We start from the raw sequence: 17,500 nt of genomic DNA, 5'->3' as shown, positions 1-17,500 counted from the left end.
CAGTTAACAGCCGACCGCTCTACCACTGAGCTACTGAGGAACAAGGGGGGATTCGACCTCCTAGAGTTCAACTCCCGCTCTCAACCCATGAACAATATGAGTCCGAAGCTTCTTTCGTAACTCCCATAATTTCTTCGTAGTGGCTCCGTTCCATGCCTCATTTCATAGGGAAGCCCAAAGTGGCTCTATTTCATTCTATTTCACTTCCTAGCACTTCCTATCATTTAATATCCATCCCTTTGGTCTTATTGACATAAGAGATGTCATTTATAGTCTATCTCTTTCTATATATGGAAAGTCAAGAAATTCTCATCGAAACATCGAGAAATTGTGCATATAGAAAACTCTAAAGAAAGAAAAAAAGGAGACCCATGCCATGATTTTCAAATCTTTTCTATTTAGTAGTCTAAGTTTCTCGATGAGGATAATTAATTCGGTCGTTGTGGTCGGACTCTATTATGGATTTCTGACTACATTCTCCATAGGTCCCTCTTAGATCTTCTTTCTCCAATCTTGGATTAGGGAAGAAGGAGATATTCGCGACTACTGGCGATTTCATTATGGGGCAGCTCATGATCTTCATATCGATCTATTATCCACCTCTGTATCTATTCTTTCTTAGCTAAACAGGTGGAAGATCTATCCAATTTGGTTATATTATATCATGGACTCGAAAAACGGATCTGAATTTGACTGAAATGCACGATCTTCACAGGTATCACTTTTCACGATACCTAAAAGGTGGAATAGCGATTTTCGAACCATTTCCTATAAGAGAATGGTTTCCATTACTTTGAGAAATGGATTCTTATATCAAACTATAGCTATTGCATTAAAGAAGAAAAGAAACTAATAGAAGTCGAAGACGCGGAATGATAGTGAATAGAGAGAAAGATTCTTCTGATTTTCTTGTTTCTATCTACTAGACGCCGTAGAGAATTGAGAATTTTCATGTCTTTCAATTCTCGTACTCGTAATTGGAAAGTTATGGAAGGAGACCCATCATTTTGCAATGAAAACAACATATAAAACTCTGGACAATTTCGAAATCAGGCCAAGCGTCTTAATACATATGCAAAAAAATTCATTATTGGCCCACCATTGATTAGAAGATTTAGCTTGTATGAATCGCTATTGGTTTGATACGAATAATGACAATCGTTTCAGTATGTTAAGGATACAGATGTATCCACAATTCATTTAGAGTTACTTAATAGTCTATTTCTTATACCATATCTCTATCCCGTGAAATTCTCGAGCCAAAAGATGGATGCATATGCTGTGTTTCATTTTGCTAAATGATATCAATTAAATGGTGTATCAATTCCATAAATTGCATATAGCAATAAATAAATCAGCAAAATTCTTTCTAATATTTTAGATAGAAGAAACATTTCTTCTATCTAAAATATTAGAAAGAATGTACCCTTCTATCCAAATCCAATTTGCATCGATAAAATAAATCCAAATTCCAGTAGTAGATGAATAATTGCAAATTTGTGTGTGTACGAGATTAGAATAACTTCAAAATAACTGACATAATTTTGTATTTTTCCTGATCAGAAAAATACATGAAAAAGAAAGGAGGTAGAAAAATTTTTGGATTTATGGTTAAAGAAGAAAAAGAAGAAAACAGGGGTTCTGTTGAATTTCAAGTATTCAGTTTCACCAATAAGATACGGAGACTTGCTTCACATTTGGAATTACACAAAAAAGATTTTTCATCGGAAAGAGGTCTACGAAGACTTTTGGGAAAACGTCGACGTTTGCTGGCTTATTTGGCAAAGAAAAATAGAGTACGTTATAAGAAATTAATCGGTCAGTTGAATATTCGGGAGCAGTAATTTAATCGTTCAAATTTTTTTCTTGTTTTATTATTTTTTTAGTAGTCTTATAGTAGTCTTAGATTTTTCATTTTGATGAGCCTCGCTTTGAGGAATTCATGGAATAATCCATTTTCATGGAATAATGAATTAAGGAAGAAAGGATATGAGTCTACCGCTTACAAGAAAAGATCTCATGATAGTCAATATGGGCCCTCAACACCCATCAATGCATGGTGTTCTTCGACTGATCGTTACTCTCGATGGTGAGGATGTTATTGATTGTGAACCCATATTAGGGTATTTACACAGAGGAATGGAAAAAATCGCGGAAAACCGAACTATTATACAATACTTACCTTATGTAACAAGGTGGGATTATTTAGCTACTATGTTTACAGAAGCAATAACAGTAAATGCACCAGAATTCTTGGAGAATATTCAAATACCACAAAGAGCCAGCTATATTAGGGTAATTATGTTAGAATTAAGCCGGATAGCTTCTCACTTGCTATGGCTTGGACCTTTTATGGCGGATCTCGGCGCACAGACTCCTTTTTTCTATATTTTTAGAGAGAGAGAATTAATATATGATCTATTTGAAGCTGCTACAGGTATGCGAATGATGCACAATTACTTTCGCATCGGAGGAGTAGCCGCCGATCTACCTTATGGATGGATCGATAAATGTTTAGATTTCTGTGATTATTTTTTACGCGGAGTTGTTGAATATCAACAACTTATTACACAGAATCCAATTTTTTTAGAGCGAGTTGAAGGAGTAGGTTTTATTAGCGGAGAAGAAGCAGTAAATTGGGGCTTATCGGGACCGATGTTACGAGCTTCTGGAATACAATGGGATCTTCGTAAAGTAGATCCTTATGAGTCTTACAACCAATTTGATTGGAAAGTCCAATGGCAAAAAGAAGGGGATTCGTTAGCTCGCTATTTAGTACGAATTGGTGAAATGAGGGAATCCATCAAAATAATTCAACAAGCTGTAGAAAAAATTCCTGGAGGACCTTATGAAAATTTAGAAGTCCGACGCTTTAAGAAAGAAAATAATTCTGAATGGAATGATTTTGAGTATAAATTTCTTGGTAAAAAACCTTCGCCCAATTTTGAATTGTCAAGACAAGAGCTTTATGTAAGAGTAGAAGCCCCAAAAGGTGAATTAGGGATTTATCTAGTAGGAGATGATAGCCTTTTCCCCTGGAGATGGAAAATCCGTCCACCCGGGTTTATTAATTTGCAAATTCTTCCTCAGCTAGTTAAAAAAATGAAATTGGCTGATATCATGACGATATTAGGTAGTATAGATATCATTATGGGGGAAGTTGATCGTTGAAATGATAATAGATAGGGTAGAGGTAGAAACTATCAATTCTTTTTCGAAATTGGAATTATTAAAAGAAGTCTATGGACTGATATCGATTCTACCCATTTTGACCCTCCTTTTGGGAATAACAATAGAGGTACTCGTAATTGTGTGGTTAGAAAGAGAAATATCTGCGTCGATACAACAACGTATTGGTCCTGAATATGCTGGCCCCCTGGGCCTGCTTCAAGCTATAGCAGATGGGACTAAGCTACTTTTTAAAGAAGATATTCTGCCATCCCGAGGAGATATTTCTTTATTTAGCATTGGACCCTCTATAGCAGTCATATCAGTTTTATTAAGTTTTTTAGTTATCCCTTTGGGATATCATTTTGTTTTAGCCGATCTTAGTATTGGTGTTTTTTTATGGATTGCCATTTCAAGTATAGCTCCTATTGGTCTTCTTATGGCAGGATATAGCTCAAATAATAAATATTCTTTTTCAGGCGGTCTACGAGCTGCTGCTCAATCCATTAGTTATGAAATACCATTAACTTTTTGTGTGCTAGCAATATCTCTACGTGTGATTCGTTAAAATAGATCTTTTTCCTATAAAATCCATTAACTATTTATATTCCTTTTCTTATTTAGTATTTGGGTTGGTAAGTTAAACTAGATAGCTATATGAGTGAAACAAAACAGCTTATAAATTTGTAGTAAAAAGAAAAAATCTCATTTCCTACGTACAAGAAAAAAGTGGAAGTAAACATAAGCAGTGTAAACTCTTTATCCCAAGGTTGATATTTTTTAATTAGTCATCATATCTTGAAGCGGCCAAGAATAAAGGATTCACGATATGGAATTCCATTACTAGAATACTCCTAGTTATTACTATAACTTAATAATCCATAAGAAGAATCCACCAAAAGTTAGTGAAGGGTTAGGAACACTAAAGTACATAAAGGATTAGTAATGGAAAATCTAAAACATTAGAGATTTTTGCCCATAAAAGGAATCATAATAAGGACTTGCAATTTGTAGAAATTATCAAGTAGTACTTTCTTCGGATTCCGATCCAGAGTATGTTCCCATTCACTTGTTAAGGAAATGGCTATCAAGAACGAATTAACCCTTTATCCATTTTTTCTTTTTAAATACCCCCTCCCTGGGGAAAGAAGAATAGTAAAAAAGATATGGAGTGCACTAGAAAAAATTTTCATTATTTCCTTCCTCTATCCATATTCATGCAGAATTGCTCATGAACTAATACCCAACTCTTTCCATTTATTAATTGAATTCCTATAACAAGTAACAAGTGTTTTATTCCAAGATTAAGTTATTACTGAACAAAGAAAAATTTTCATTATATTATAAAGGATGAGATCAATTCGGAAGCGCTTTTTCTTATTCTAGCAGACGGAATTCCTTTGGTCTAATTTAGGACTTTCAAATCTATTTTATTTTATCTAATTCTATCTACGCCCCCGGGGCTAGGAACAAAACAGTCCTTTCCTTTTTCTGATCATAGAGAAGCCGTATGAAGCTAAGGTTTCATGTACGGTTTTGAAATAGCGGTGGGAACTGTGATGTTATCACCGACTATGATTATCTAACAGTTCAAGTACAGTTGATATAGTTGAAGCACAGTCAAAATACGGTTTTTTTGGATGGAATATTTGGCGTCAGCCTATAGGTTTTCTGGTTTTTTTAATTTCTTCTTTGGCAGAATGTGAAAGATTACCCTTTGATTTACCAGAAGCGGAGGAAGAATTAGTAGCAGGTTACCAAACTGAATATTCCGGTATCAAATATGGTTTATTTTATCTTGTTTCTTACCTAAATTTATTAGTTTCTTCTTTATTTGTAACAGTTCTCTACTTGGGCGGGTGGAATTTATCTATTCCCTATATATCCTTTTTTGATTTTTTCCAAATGAATAAAGCAGTTGGAATTTTGGAAATGACAATGGGTATATTTATTACATTAACTAAAGCTTATTTATTTCTCTTCATTTCTATCACAATAAGATGGACTTTACCGAGGATGAGAATGGATCAGTTATTAAATCTTGGATGGAAATTTCTTTTACCTATTTCCCTGGGCAATCTCTTATTAACAACCTCTTCTCAACTTGTTTCACTATAAATAAGATAATACAATAATAGTAAGAATATTTTCAACACAAAAGCTCTCTCAAACAAGAGAAAGAAACATATCTTTTTCATAGATATTTAGAATGAATATGTTCCCTATGGTAACTGGGTTCATGAGTTATGGTCAACAAACAATACGTGCTACAAGGTACATAGGTCAAAGTTTCATAACTACCTTATCCCACACAAATCGTTTACCTATAACGATTCACTACCCTTATGAAAAATCAATTACACCAGAGCGTTTCCGAGGGCGAATCCACTTTGAATTTGATAAATGTATTGCTTGTGAAGTATGTGTTCGCGTATGTCCGATAGATTTACCCGTTGTGGATTGGAGATTTGAAAAGGATATTAAAAGAAAACAATTGCTTAATTATAGTATTGATTTCGGAGTTTGTATATTTTGTGGCAATTGTGTTGAGTACTGTCCAACAAGCTGTTTATCAATGACTGAAGAATATGAACTTTCTACCTATGATCGTCATGAATTGAATTACAATCAAATTGCTTTAAGTCGGTTACCAATCTCCATAATGGGAGATTACACAATTCAAACAATTAGGAATTCGTCTGAAAGTAAAATAAACAAAGAAAAATCTTCGAATTCAAGAACGATTACTGATTACTAAACTTTGATTTTGTCTTTCTGTTATAAAAATCTAATAATTCTTTATTAAACTTTAAAATTAAACTATAAAGAAAAACGAAAAACTACTGCTTATTGGAAATTATTTCTTATTTTAAATCAGACTAGATTTTCGTGATATAATATAATTTATAACTATAAGTTTATACACAAAAAAATACCCTAATCCTTTTTTCCTTCCTTGAATCCTTTAGTTTTAGTCAGTTCATGAAAAATTTGTATACTATTAATTTCTTTTTATCCATAATGGATTTACCTGGACCAATACATGAGATTCTTATGCTATTTGGGGGATTTGTTCTTCTACTAGGGGGTCTAGGAGTAGTATTACTTACCAACCCCATTTATTCTGCCTTTTCGCTGGGATTAGTTCTTGTTTGTATATCCTTATTCTATTTTTTATTAAATTCCTACTTTGTAGCTGTCGCACAACTTCTTATTTATGTGGGAGCCATAAATGTCTTGATCATATTCGCTGTAATGTTCGTAAATGGCTCAGAATGGTCTAAAGATAAGAATTATTGGACTATTGGAGATGGGTTCACTTCACTCGTTTGTATAACTATTGTTTTTTCACTAATGACTACTATCCCAGATACGTCGTGGTATGGAATTCTTTGGACTACAAGATCAAACCAAATAGTAGAACAGGGTCTCATAAATAATGTTCAACAAATTGGAATTCATTTAGCAACCGATTTTTATCTTCCGTTTGAACTCATTTCCATAATTCTTCTAGTTTCTTTAATAGGTGCAATTACTATGGCTCGGCAATAAGAAAACTTAGAAAAAGTACAAATTATAAGAATTGCAAATCTAAAATAAATAACTAAAGAATCACAATTTTGATTTAGTAAAATCCATCTACTGCCAACAAATACCTCCTTTTTTTTTTTTTTTTTTTTCTTTTGTTGTGTAATTGTTCTATTGTAATTAATTGAATCGGTTCAATTCTTGCCCTCATATTGAAATGAATCGAGATTGATAAGGAGTTAGTTAATGATGTTTGAGCATGTACTTTTTTTGAGTGTCTATTTATTTTCGATTGGTATCTATGGATTGATCACAAGCCGAAACATGGTTAGAGCTCTAATATGTCTTGAACTTATACTGAATTCAATTAATCTAAATCTCGTAACATTTTCTGATCTATTTGATAGTCGCCAATTAAAAGGAGATATTTTCGCAATTTTTGTTATAGCCCTTGCAGCTGCTGAAGCCGCTATTGGACTATCCATTCTTTCTTCCATCCATCGTAATAGGAAATCCACTCGTATCAATCAATCTAATTTATTGAATAATTAGACTTTTGAATAATTAGACATAGAATCCTCTAAACAAAGGCGCACATATTAAAATAAATAGAAATCAATACTATTTTCTTAGTATTATTTGAGAATATCCATTTTTTTTAGTAGATTATTGCATAGTATTCTTTTTCACTTAAATGAATTTTTGTATTTGTAATTCATTGATATTGCAATTTGAATATTGCAATAATTTATATTGAAAAGACGATAGCCAATTTATTGGCTAATTCGAATTCGTCTGTACAATTCGTAAAATTCTTTCTTATTTCTTATTTATTGTTGAAATCCAAAATTAAAGTCTCTTGGCTCTCTTCACGCTTTCTCACAAACAGATTAAAAAATAGATTTTTTTTTTTGAAGTTTGGATAAACCATTGCTTCGTCTGGTGTCTACAATACATATGACTCATTATAGTACTAATTTCATTTTTACCAGATCGAAAAATTTTATGTTGAAAAGAAAAATTTATAGATCCAATGTCACATTCCGTAAAAATTTACGATACATGTATAGGATGCACTCAATGTGTACGAGCTTGTCCAACAGATGTATTAGAAATGATACCCTGGGATGGATGTAAAGCCAAGCAAATTGCTTCCGCGCCGAGAACCGAAGATTGTGTGGGTTGTAAGAGATGTGAATCTGCCTGCCCGACAGATTTTTTAAGTGTCCGCGTTTATTTAGGGCCTGAAACAACACGTAGCATGGCTCTATCTTATTGATACGTTACAAAAAACTTCACTCGAATCGTCTGATTCCTCTTTACCGAAGAAGCCTGTGCTCGAAATAATCGAGCACGGGCTTTTCTGGTCAAAACGTATCTTGTCTTTATCACTTTATCATGAGTTATTTTCCTTGGTTAACAATACTTGTTGTTTTGCCGATATTTGCAGGTTCATTAATTTTCTTTTTACCTCATAAGGGAAACAAAGTCGTTAGGTGGTATACTATATCTATTTGTTTATTAGAATTCCTTCTAATGACTTATGCGTTCTGTTATCATTTCCAACTGGAGGATCCCTTAATCCAATTAAAGGAGGATTATAAATGGATAGATGTCTTCGATTTCCACTGGAGATTGGGAATCGATGGACTTTCATTAGGATCTATTTTATTGACAGGATTTATCACTACTTTAGCTACTTTAGCAGCTTGGCCAATTACACGGAATTCGCGATTATTCTATTTCCTGATGCTCGCAATGTATAGTGGTCAAATAGGATTATTTTCTTCGCGAGACCTTTTACTTTTTTTTATCATGTGGGAGTTAGAATTAATTCCTGTTTACTTACTTTTATCCATGTGGGGGGGGAAGAGGCGTCTATATTCAGCTACAAAGTTTATTTTGTATACTGCAGGCGGTTCCATTTTTTTCTTAATCGGAGTTCTGGGTATGGGCTTATATGGTTCCAACGAACCAGGATTAGATTTGGAAAGATTAATTAATCAATCATACCCTGCAACCTTGGAAATACTTTTATATTTTGGCTTCCTTATTGCTTATGCTGTCAAATTGCCGATTATACCCCTACATACGTGGTTACCAGATACCCATGGGGAAGCACATTATAGTACATGTATGCTTTTAGCGGGAATATTATTAAAGATGGGAGCATATGGATTGATTCGGATCAACATGGAATTGTTACCTCATGCTCATTATCTATTTTCGCCCTGGTTAGTAATAATAGGAGCGATCCAAATAATCTATGCAGCTTCAACTTCTCTTGGTCAACGAAATTTCAAAAAAAGAATAGCTTATTCCTCTGTATCTCACATGGGTTTCATAATTATAGGAATTGGTTCCATAACCAACATTGGACTCAATGGAGCTATTTTACAAATATTATCCCATGGATTTATTGGTGCTACACTTTTTTTCTTGGCAGGAACCGCTTCTGATAGAATGCGTCTTGTTTATCTCGAAGAACTGGGGGGAATATCTATCCCAATGCCTAAAATTTTTACCATGTTTAGTAGCTTTTCAATGGCTTCTCTTGCCTTACCAGGAATGAGTGGTTTTGTCGCAGAATTAGTAGTATTTTTTGGACTAATTACTAGTCCAAAATTTCTGTTAATGCCAAAAACACTAATTACTTTTGTAATGGCAATTGGAATGATATTAACTCCTATTTATTTATTATCTATGTTACGCCAGATGTTCTATGGATACAAGCTATTTAATGTTCCAAACGCAAATTTTGTGGATTCTGGACCACGAGAACTCTTTATTTTAATCTGTATCTTTTTACCAGTAATAGGAATTGGTATTTATCCAGATTTTGTTCTCTCCCTATCCGTTGACAGGGTAGAGGCTCTCTTATCCAATTATTATCCTAAATAGGTTTGCTTTTTTTTACTCGTCTGCTCTATTAATGCAGAAATAAGTAAAAAAGTATATAATGCAGAAATAAGTAAAAAAGTATAATTAGATCTATCTCGAATTTTTGAGAACCCTTTGATAAGGCGTTCAAGGGGTTCTCAAATAAAACATAAAAGTAAAAACCTTCATTTCATGAAGGTTTTATTTTATGTAATCATTTAGGTGTTAATGTAAACGAACCATAACTATGTAAGCCTATTCCTAATAGATTTATACCAAAATAACAAATCCAAATTATAAGAAATCCTATCAAAGCTATAAGTGCAGAATTCGTACCCTTCCAATTTGGATTTGTTCTACTATGTAAATAAATTGCGAATATGGTCCAAGTAATAAATGCCCAAGTTTCCTTAGGATCCCAATTCCAATAGGATCCCCAGGCCTCATTAGCCCATACTGCTCCACAAAGAATACCTACGGTTAAAAGGGTAAATCCTAGGCTAATGACACGATAACTCCAAGAATCCAAACGCTCCGTTAATTGATATTTGTAATAATTTGGAAATGAAGGGACAGAGGTTCTTTTTAAAGCACTTCTTTTTGCATAAAAATATTTAATATCACTAAAGAAAAATGTTTTATTTAAAACATTTTTTTTCTTTTTAGAAAAGAAATGGAAATTATTTCGAAATCTAATGATTAGAATAGCGGCAGATAATAAGGATCCGCACAAAAGAGTTGCATAGCTTAATAACATCATACTGACATGCATCATTAACCACTGAGATTGTAGAGCAGGTACTAGTATCGTGGATTGATGCATTTCAGTTAAAAGACCCGATGTGGCAAAGCCTTGCGTTAAAATAGTACTTGGCGTAGTTATTGTGCTTAAATCATTTTTAGAGTTCTGTATTTTAGGAATGGTATGAAGAATATACAGGGCCCATGAAAGGAAGATCAATGACTCATATAAATTACTTAATGGAAAATGTCCCGAGGAAGCCCAACGAGAAACTAAGAATCCTGTTATAGAGAAAAAAGTAACTATCATTCCTTTTTCTGACGAATCGCGTAATCCTCCAAGTTCACGAACTAATAAGGTTATAAAATGAATCGTAATCACAATTGAAATCGTTGAGAAAGAGATATGAGTTAGTATATGTTCTAAAGTTGCAAATAGCATAAGGGGAAGGTCCCATTACAAAATTGTAAATTTCGAATTGATTTCTAATCTATTGTATTCTTTTTCAAGAATGCCGCCACTCGGATTCGAACCGAGATGCTTGAGCACTGCTTCCTAAGAGCAGCGTGTCTACCAATTTCACCATGGCGGCTAACTTCAAATAATAGGTAACTTAAAAGAATAATAGCTATTATCTTGGGAATCGTCGATATTGGGAAAGTCCATAAAATTTAGGAACATTAGAGTTTTCATTAAAATAGACTTCGTTTGGTAGTATCGTTTCCATTTTTTTTTTTTACAATAAACTCTTGCTTTGCCCAATAGAAACACAAACACTGCTTGAAAGAGTTGGAACTTCTTTTTTCTAACTTGCAATTATAGAACTAATTTTTTCTAATTAATTTCCCCTTTACATTTTGAAAATTCTTTCAATACAATGAAAAAAATCCAAAAGGGTTTCTATTTAATGATGAAATTAAAATAAAATGGATAAATAGAAAAGGCTTTTTGGATTTTTTAAAAATTTCTAGAATGAAAGTCTTTATGCTCTTATTAATAAGATTTACTAACCTTATGATTTTGGAGAAGATAGGTGGAAGTTGTAAGTCCTATTGTAAGAATACTCCACTTTTCATAATTTTCCTAATAGAATATGAGGATTCTATTAGGAAAATTATGAAAAGTTCATTGATAGGAAAAGAATACTTAGCACACAGTATACCAAACAAAACTTTTTTTTTCTTGTATATATAAGATAAGAGGGGTTTTTTGTTCTAAGAATATTGTACCGAGTAATTCGACACATAAAAGTACATTCAAAGAAGAATCCAAATTATTAAATAATTGGAATTCTTTTTTGATAAGTCAATTCATATTATTCCAAAATCTTATTATTTGTTTGTTGCCCAGAAAAACCCTTTGGTTTTGGATGCTCATTACCGCTCGAAAATGATCTTGATTTTACTAAAGAATAAGATTGTACTATGGAAAAATAAGTCTTTTTCTTCCAAATATTTTTACGAATACGCTTTTTTGACATTGAAGTACGTTTTTTTGGAACTGCCATTCAAAAAGGAAATTACTTTTTTCTAGTTGTATGTGAAAGACATCTATTGCTGCAAATCAATCCTTCTTTCTTCTTTTTATTAGTATTTATACTTAGATACTGAAAGATACTTAAATTTTGAATTATTTTTTACTTCATTTTGTCTAATGCGGATAAGACAACAAGAATTTTTTAACATTTTTTCTTTATATATTTTATACTTTTTTTTTAATAATATAGAATATATAGAAGGGTTTCTCATTTAAATCTATTTATATCTATTTATATATCAAGTATACTCCATATATAGATATATGGTATGGAAGCCTATCCCCCATATAAGATAAGACGGGGGGATAAAAAGAAGGGAAAATGAAAATAGTTAATTAAGTTCAGAATGGTATTCCATAAAGGAAAGGAATTCCAATCAAAACAAAAAATACTGAGTCTCTTAAACAAGACATTCTAAAACTTAGGTAATTTATAGTCATTAGAATTTTAGTTCTATATGAAGTAAGGACTATTCGATAATTTCTTATAAACATAGGTTTTCATTGGAATTCACTCAATCAGTTAATTATGGAACAAGAGAGCTGTTTCATCTTTGTTTTAAAGAAATATAAAAATGAATTATGAATAGAAAGTAAAATGATTCCACTTTTTTTTTTTTATTTTTATAAATATCTTTATTTAGTTAATAAAATAACTTCGTTACCTAGTTATTTTATTAACTTTTTTAATTTAACCAACTAAACCCATTCTTAATTTTTAATTATTTCAATGAGATAAATTTTGGAAAAATTAAGAATTTCAGTATTTTTTCTTATTCTTTTTATTTATTCTTTCAGAAAGAGATAAGAATTGGTTTGGTGAATCGGAAACAATTTTATAGAAAAATTGAAGTAAAAATTGAAGTAAAAATTGCAATTTCTTTTCTTATGGAACATACATATCAATATGCATGGGTAATCCCTCTTCTCCCACTTCCAGTTATTATGTCAATGGGATTTGGCCTTATTCTTATTCCGACAGCAACAAAAAATCTTCGTCGCATATGGGCTTTTCCTAGTGTTTTACTCTTAAGTATAGCTATGGTATTCTCAGTTCAACTGTCTATTCAACAAATAAATGGAAGTTCGATCTATCAATATCTATGGTCTTGGACCGTCAATAATGATTTTTCTTTAGAATTTGGATACTTGATTGACCCACTTACTTCTATTATGTTAATACTAATTACTACTGTAGGAATCCTGGTTCTTATTTATAGTGATGGTTATATGTCTCACGATGAAGGATATTTGAGATTTTTTGTTTATATAAGTTTTTTCAATACTTCCATGTTGGGATTGGTTACTAGCTCCAATTTGATACAAATTTATTTTTTTTGGGAACTCGTGGGAATGTGTTCTTATTTATTGATAGGCTTTTGGTTTACACGACCAATCGCAGCGAGTGCTTGTCAAAAAGCTTTTGTAACTAATCGTGTAGGGGATTTTGGTCTATTATTAGGAATTTTAGGTTTTTTTTGGATAACAGGTAGTTTAGAGTTTAGGGATTTGTTCAAAATAGCTAATAACTGGATTCCTAATAATGGAATTAACTCTTTACTTACTACTTTGTGTGCTTTTTTATTATTCCTTGGTGCAGTTGCGAAATCCGCACAATTCCCTCTTCACGTATGGTTACCCGATGCTATGGAAGGGCCCACTCCTATTTCGGCTCTTATACACGCAGCAACTATGGTTGCTGCGGGAATTTTTCTTCTAGCTCGACTTCTTCCTCTTTTCATATCTTTACCTTTGATAATGAGTTTTATTTCTTTAGTAGGTACAATAACACTATTCTTAGGAGCTACTTTAGCTCTTGCTCAGAGAGATATTAAAAGAAGCTTAGCCTATTCTACAATGTCTCAATTGGGTTATATGATGTTAGCTCTAGGTATAGGTTCTTATCAAGCTGCTTTATTCCATTTGATCACTCATGCTTATTCAAAAGCTTTATTGTTCTTGGGATCCGGATCCGTTATTCATTCAATGGAACCTCTTGTTGGATATTCACCAGATAAAAGTCAAAATATGGTTCTTATGGGCGGTTTAAGAAAATACATTCCAATCACAAGAACTACTTTTTTATGGGGTACACTTTCTCTTTGTGGTATTCCACCTCTTGCTTGCTTCTGGTCCAAAGATGAAATCCTTAGTAATAGTTGGTTGTATTCGCCCTTTTTTGGAATAATAGCCTCCTTTACTGCAGGATTAACTGCCTTTTATATGTTTCGGATATATTTACTTACATTTGATGGGTATTTGCGTGTTCATTTTCAAAATTACAGTAGCACTAAAGAGAGTTCCTTGTATTCAATATCCTTATGGGGAAAAAGGATACCCAAAGGAGTGAATAGGGATTTCGTTTTATCAACAACGAAGAGTGGAGTTTCTTTTTTTTCACAAAATATACCAAAAATTCAAGGTAATACAAGAAATAGGATAGGATCCTTTACTACGTCTTTTGGGGCTAAAAAAACTTTTGCCTATCCGCATGAAACGGGAAATACTATGTTATTTCCTCTTCTTATATTACTACTTTTCACTTTGTTCATTGGATTCATAGGAATCTCTTTTGATAATGGAGGAATTGGTAATGGAATAGCAGAGTTAACCATATTATCAAAGTGGTTAACTCCCTCAATAAACTTTACCCAGGAAAGTTCTAATTCTTTTGTAAATTCATATGAATTTATTACTAATGCAATTTCTTCTGTAAGTCTAGCTATCTTTGGTTTATTCATAGCATATATCTTCTATGGATCCGCTTATTCTTTTTTTCAGAATTTGGATTTAATAAACTCTTTTTACAAAGGAAATCCTAAAAAAGAATTTTTAGATCAAGTAAAAAAAAATATATACAGTTGGTCATATAATCGTGGTTATATAGATATTTTCTATACTAGGGTCTTTACCCTCGGTATAAGAGGGTTAACCGAACTCACGGAGTTTTTTGATAAGGGTGTTATTGATGGAATTACCAATGGAGTGGGTCTTGCTAGTTTTTGTATAGGAGAGGAAATTAAATATGTAGGGGGAGGTCGAATCTCGTCTTATTTATTCTTTTTTTTATGTTATGTATCTGTGTTTTTATTCTTTTTTCTTTCTTAAGTTAAGGAATTTACAACAAGTCTCTTGCAAAAATAACTATCCTATCCCCTTTCTACAATCTCTCTATATCCTTGTTACATAAGGTAAGTATTGTATAATAGTTCGGTTTTCCGCGATTTTTTCCATTCCTCTGTGTAAATACCCTAATATGGGTTCACAATCAATAACATCCTCACCATCGAGAGTAACGATCAGTCGAAGAACACCATGCATTGATGGGTGTTGAGGGCCCATATTGACTATCATGAGATCTTTTCTTGTAAGCGGTAGACTCATATCCTTTCTTCCTTAATTCATTATTCCATGAAAATGGATTATTCCATGAATTCCTCAAAGCGAGGCTCATCAAAATGAAAAATCTAAGACTACTATAAGACTACTAAAAAAATAATAAAACAAGAAAAAAATTTGAACGATTAAATTACTGCTCCCGAATATTCAACTGACCGATTAATTTCTTATAACGTACTTCTATTTTTCTTTGCCAAATAAGCCAGCAAACGTCGACGTTTTCCCAAAAGTCTTCGTAGACCTCTTTCCGATGAAAAATCTTTTTTGTGTAATTCCAAATGTGAAGCAAGTCTCCGTATCTTATTGGTGAAACTGAATACTTGAAATTCAACAGAACCCCTGTTTTCTTCTTTTTCTTCTTTAACCATAAATCCAAAAATTTTTCTACCTCCTTTCTTTTTCATGTATTTTTCTGATCAGGAAAAATACAAAATTATGTCAGTTATTTTGAAGTTATTCTAATCTCGTACACACACAAATTTGCAATTATTCATCTACTACTGGAATTTGGATTTATTTTATCGATGCAAATTGGATTTGGATAGAAGGGTACATTCTTTCTAATATTTTAGATAGAAGAAATGTTTCTTCTATCTAAAATATTAGAAAGAATTTTGCTGATTTATTTATTGCTATATGCAATTTATGGAATTGATACACCATTTAATTGATATCATTTAGCAAAATGAAACACAGCATATGCATCCATCTTTTGGCTCGAGAATTTCACGGGATAGAGATATGGTATAAGAAATAGACTATTAAGTAACTCTAAATGAATTGTGGATACATCTGTATCCTTAACATACTGAAACGATTGTCATTATTCGTATCAAACCAATAGCGATTCATACAAGCTAAATCTTCTAATCAATGGTGGGCCAATAATGAATTTTTTTGCATATGTATTAAGACGCTTGGCCTGATTTCGAAATTGTCCAGAGTTTTATATGTTGTTTTCATTGCAAAATGATGGGTCTCCTTCCATAACTTTCCAATTACGAGTACGAGAATTGAAAGACATGAAAATTCTCAATTCTCTACGGCGTCTAGTAGATAGAAACAAGAAAATCAGAAGAATCTTTCTCTCTATTCACTATCATTCCGCGTCTTCGACTTCTATTAGTTTCTTTTCTTCTTTAATGCAATAGCTATAGTTTGATATAAGAATCCATTTCTCAAAGTAATGGAAACCATTCTCTTATAGGAAATGGTTCGAAAATCGCTATTCCACCTTTTAGGTATCGTGAAAAGTGATACCTGTGAAGATCGTGCATTTCAGTCAAATTCAGATCCGTTTTTCGAGTCCATGATATAATATAACCAAATTGGATAGATCTTCCACCTGTTTAGCTAAGAAAGAATAGATACAGAGGTGGATAATAGATCGATATGAAGATCATGAGCTGCCCCATAATGAAATCGCCAGTAGTCGCGAATATCTCCTTCTTCCCTAATCCAAGATTGGAGAAAGAAGATCTAAGAGGGACCTATGGAGAATGTAGTCAGAAATCCATAATAGAGTCCGACCACAACGACCGAATTAATTATCCTCATCGAGAAACTTAGACTACTAAATAGAAAAGATTTGAAAATCATGGCATGGGTCTCCTTTTTTTCTTTCTTTAGAGTTTTCTATATGCACAATTTCTCGATGTTTCGATGAGAATTTCTTGACTTTCCATATATAGAAAGAGATAGACTATAAATGACATCTCTTATGTCAATAAGACCAAAGGGATGGATATTAAATGATAGGAAGTGCTAGGAAGTGAAATAGAATGAAATAGAGCCACTTTGGGCTTCCCTATGAAATGAGGCATGGAACGGAGCCACTACGAAGAAATTATGGGAGTTACGAAAGAAGCTTCGGACTCATATTGTTCATGGGTTGAGAGCGGGAGTTGAACTCTAGGAGGTCGAATCCCCCCTTGTTCCTCAGTAGCTCAGTGGTAGAGCGGTCGGCTGTTAACTGACTGGTCGTAGGTTCGAATCCTACTTGGGGAGATTTTATTCATTCTTTAATGTAAGAATTTTAATGTAAGAATAAAGAATTGAATTAAAGGGCTTGCTTTGACCCTTAGGAGTAGGTAACCCGTTCGCTATCCTTGTTTCTATTTCTATTGCATTCTATCTCATCGTATCACATTCTGTTCTACGATTCCACTTCGACAAAAGGAAAGAGCATACCTAAGTTCAATAGCTTTACGTCCGCTATCCCGATCATGATTTTCCTACCCTCAGGGG

This window comes from Triticum urartu, unplaced genomic scaffold, assembly GCF_056163025.1.
Source record: "Triticum urartu cultivar PI428250 unplaced genomic scaffold, HENAU_Tu73 scaffold349, whole genome shotgun sequence".
Lineage (NCBI taxonomy): Eukaryota > Viridiplantae > Streptophyta > Magnoliopsida > Poales > Poaceae > Triticum > Triticum urartu.
This window is presented reverse-complemented; position numbering follows the sequence as displayed.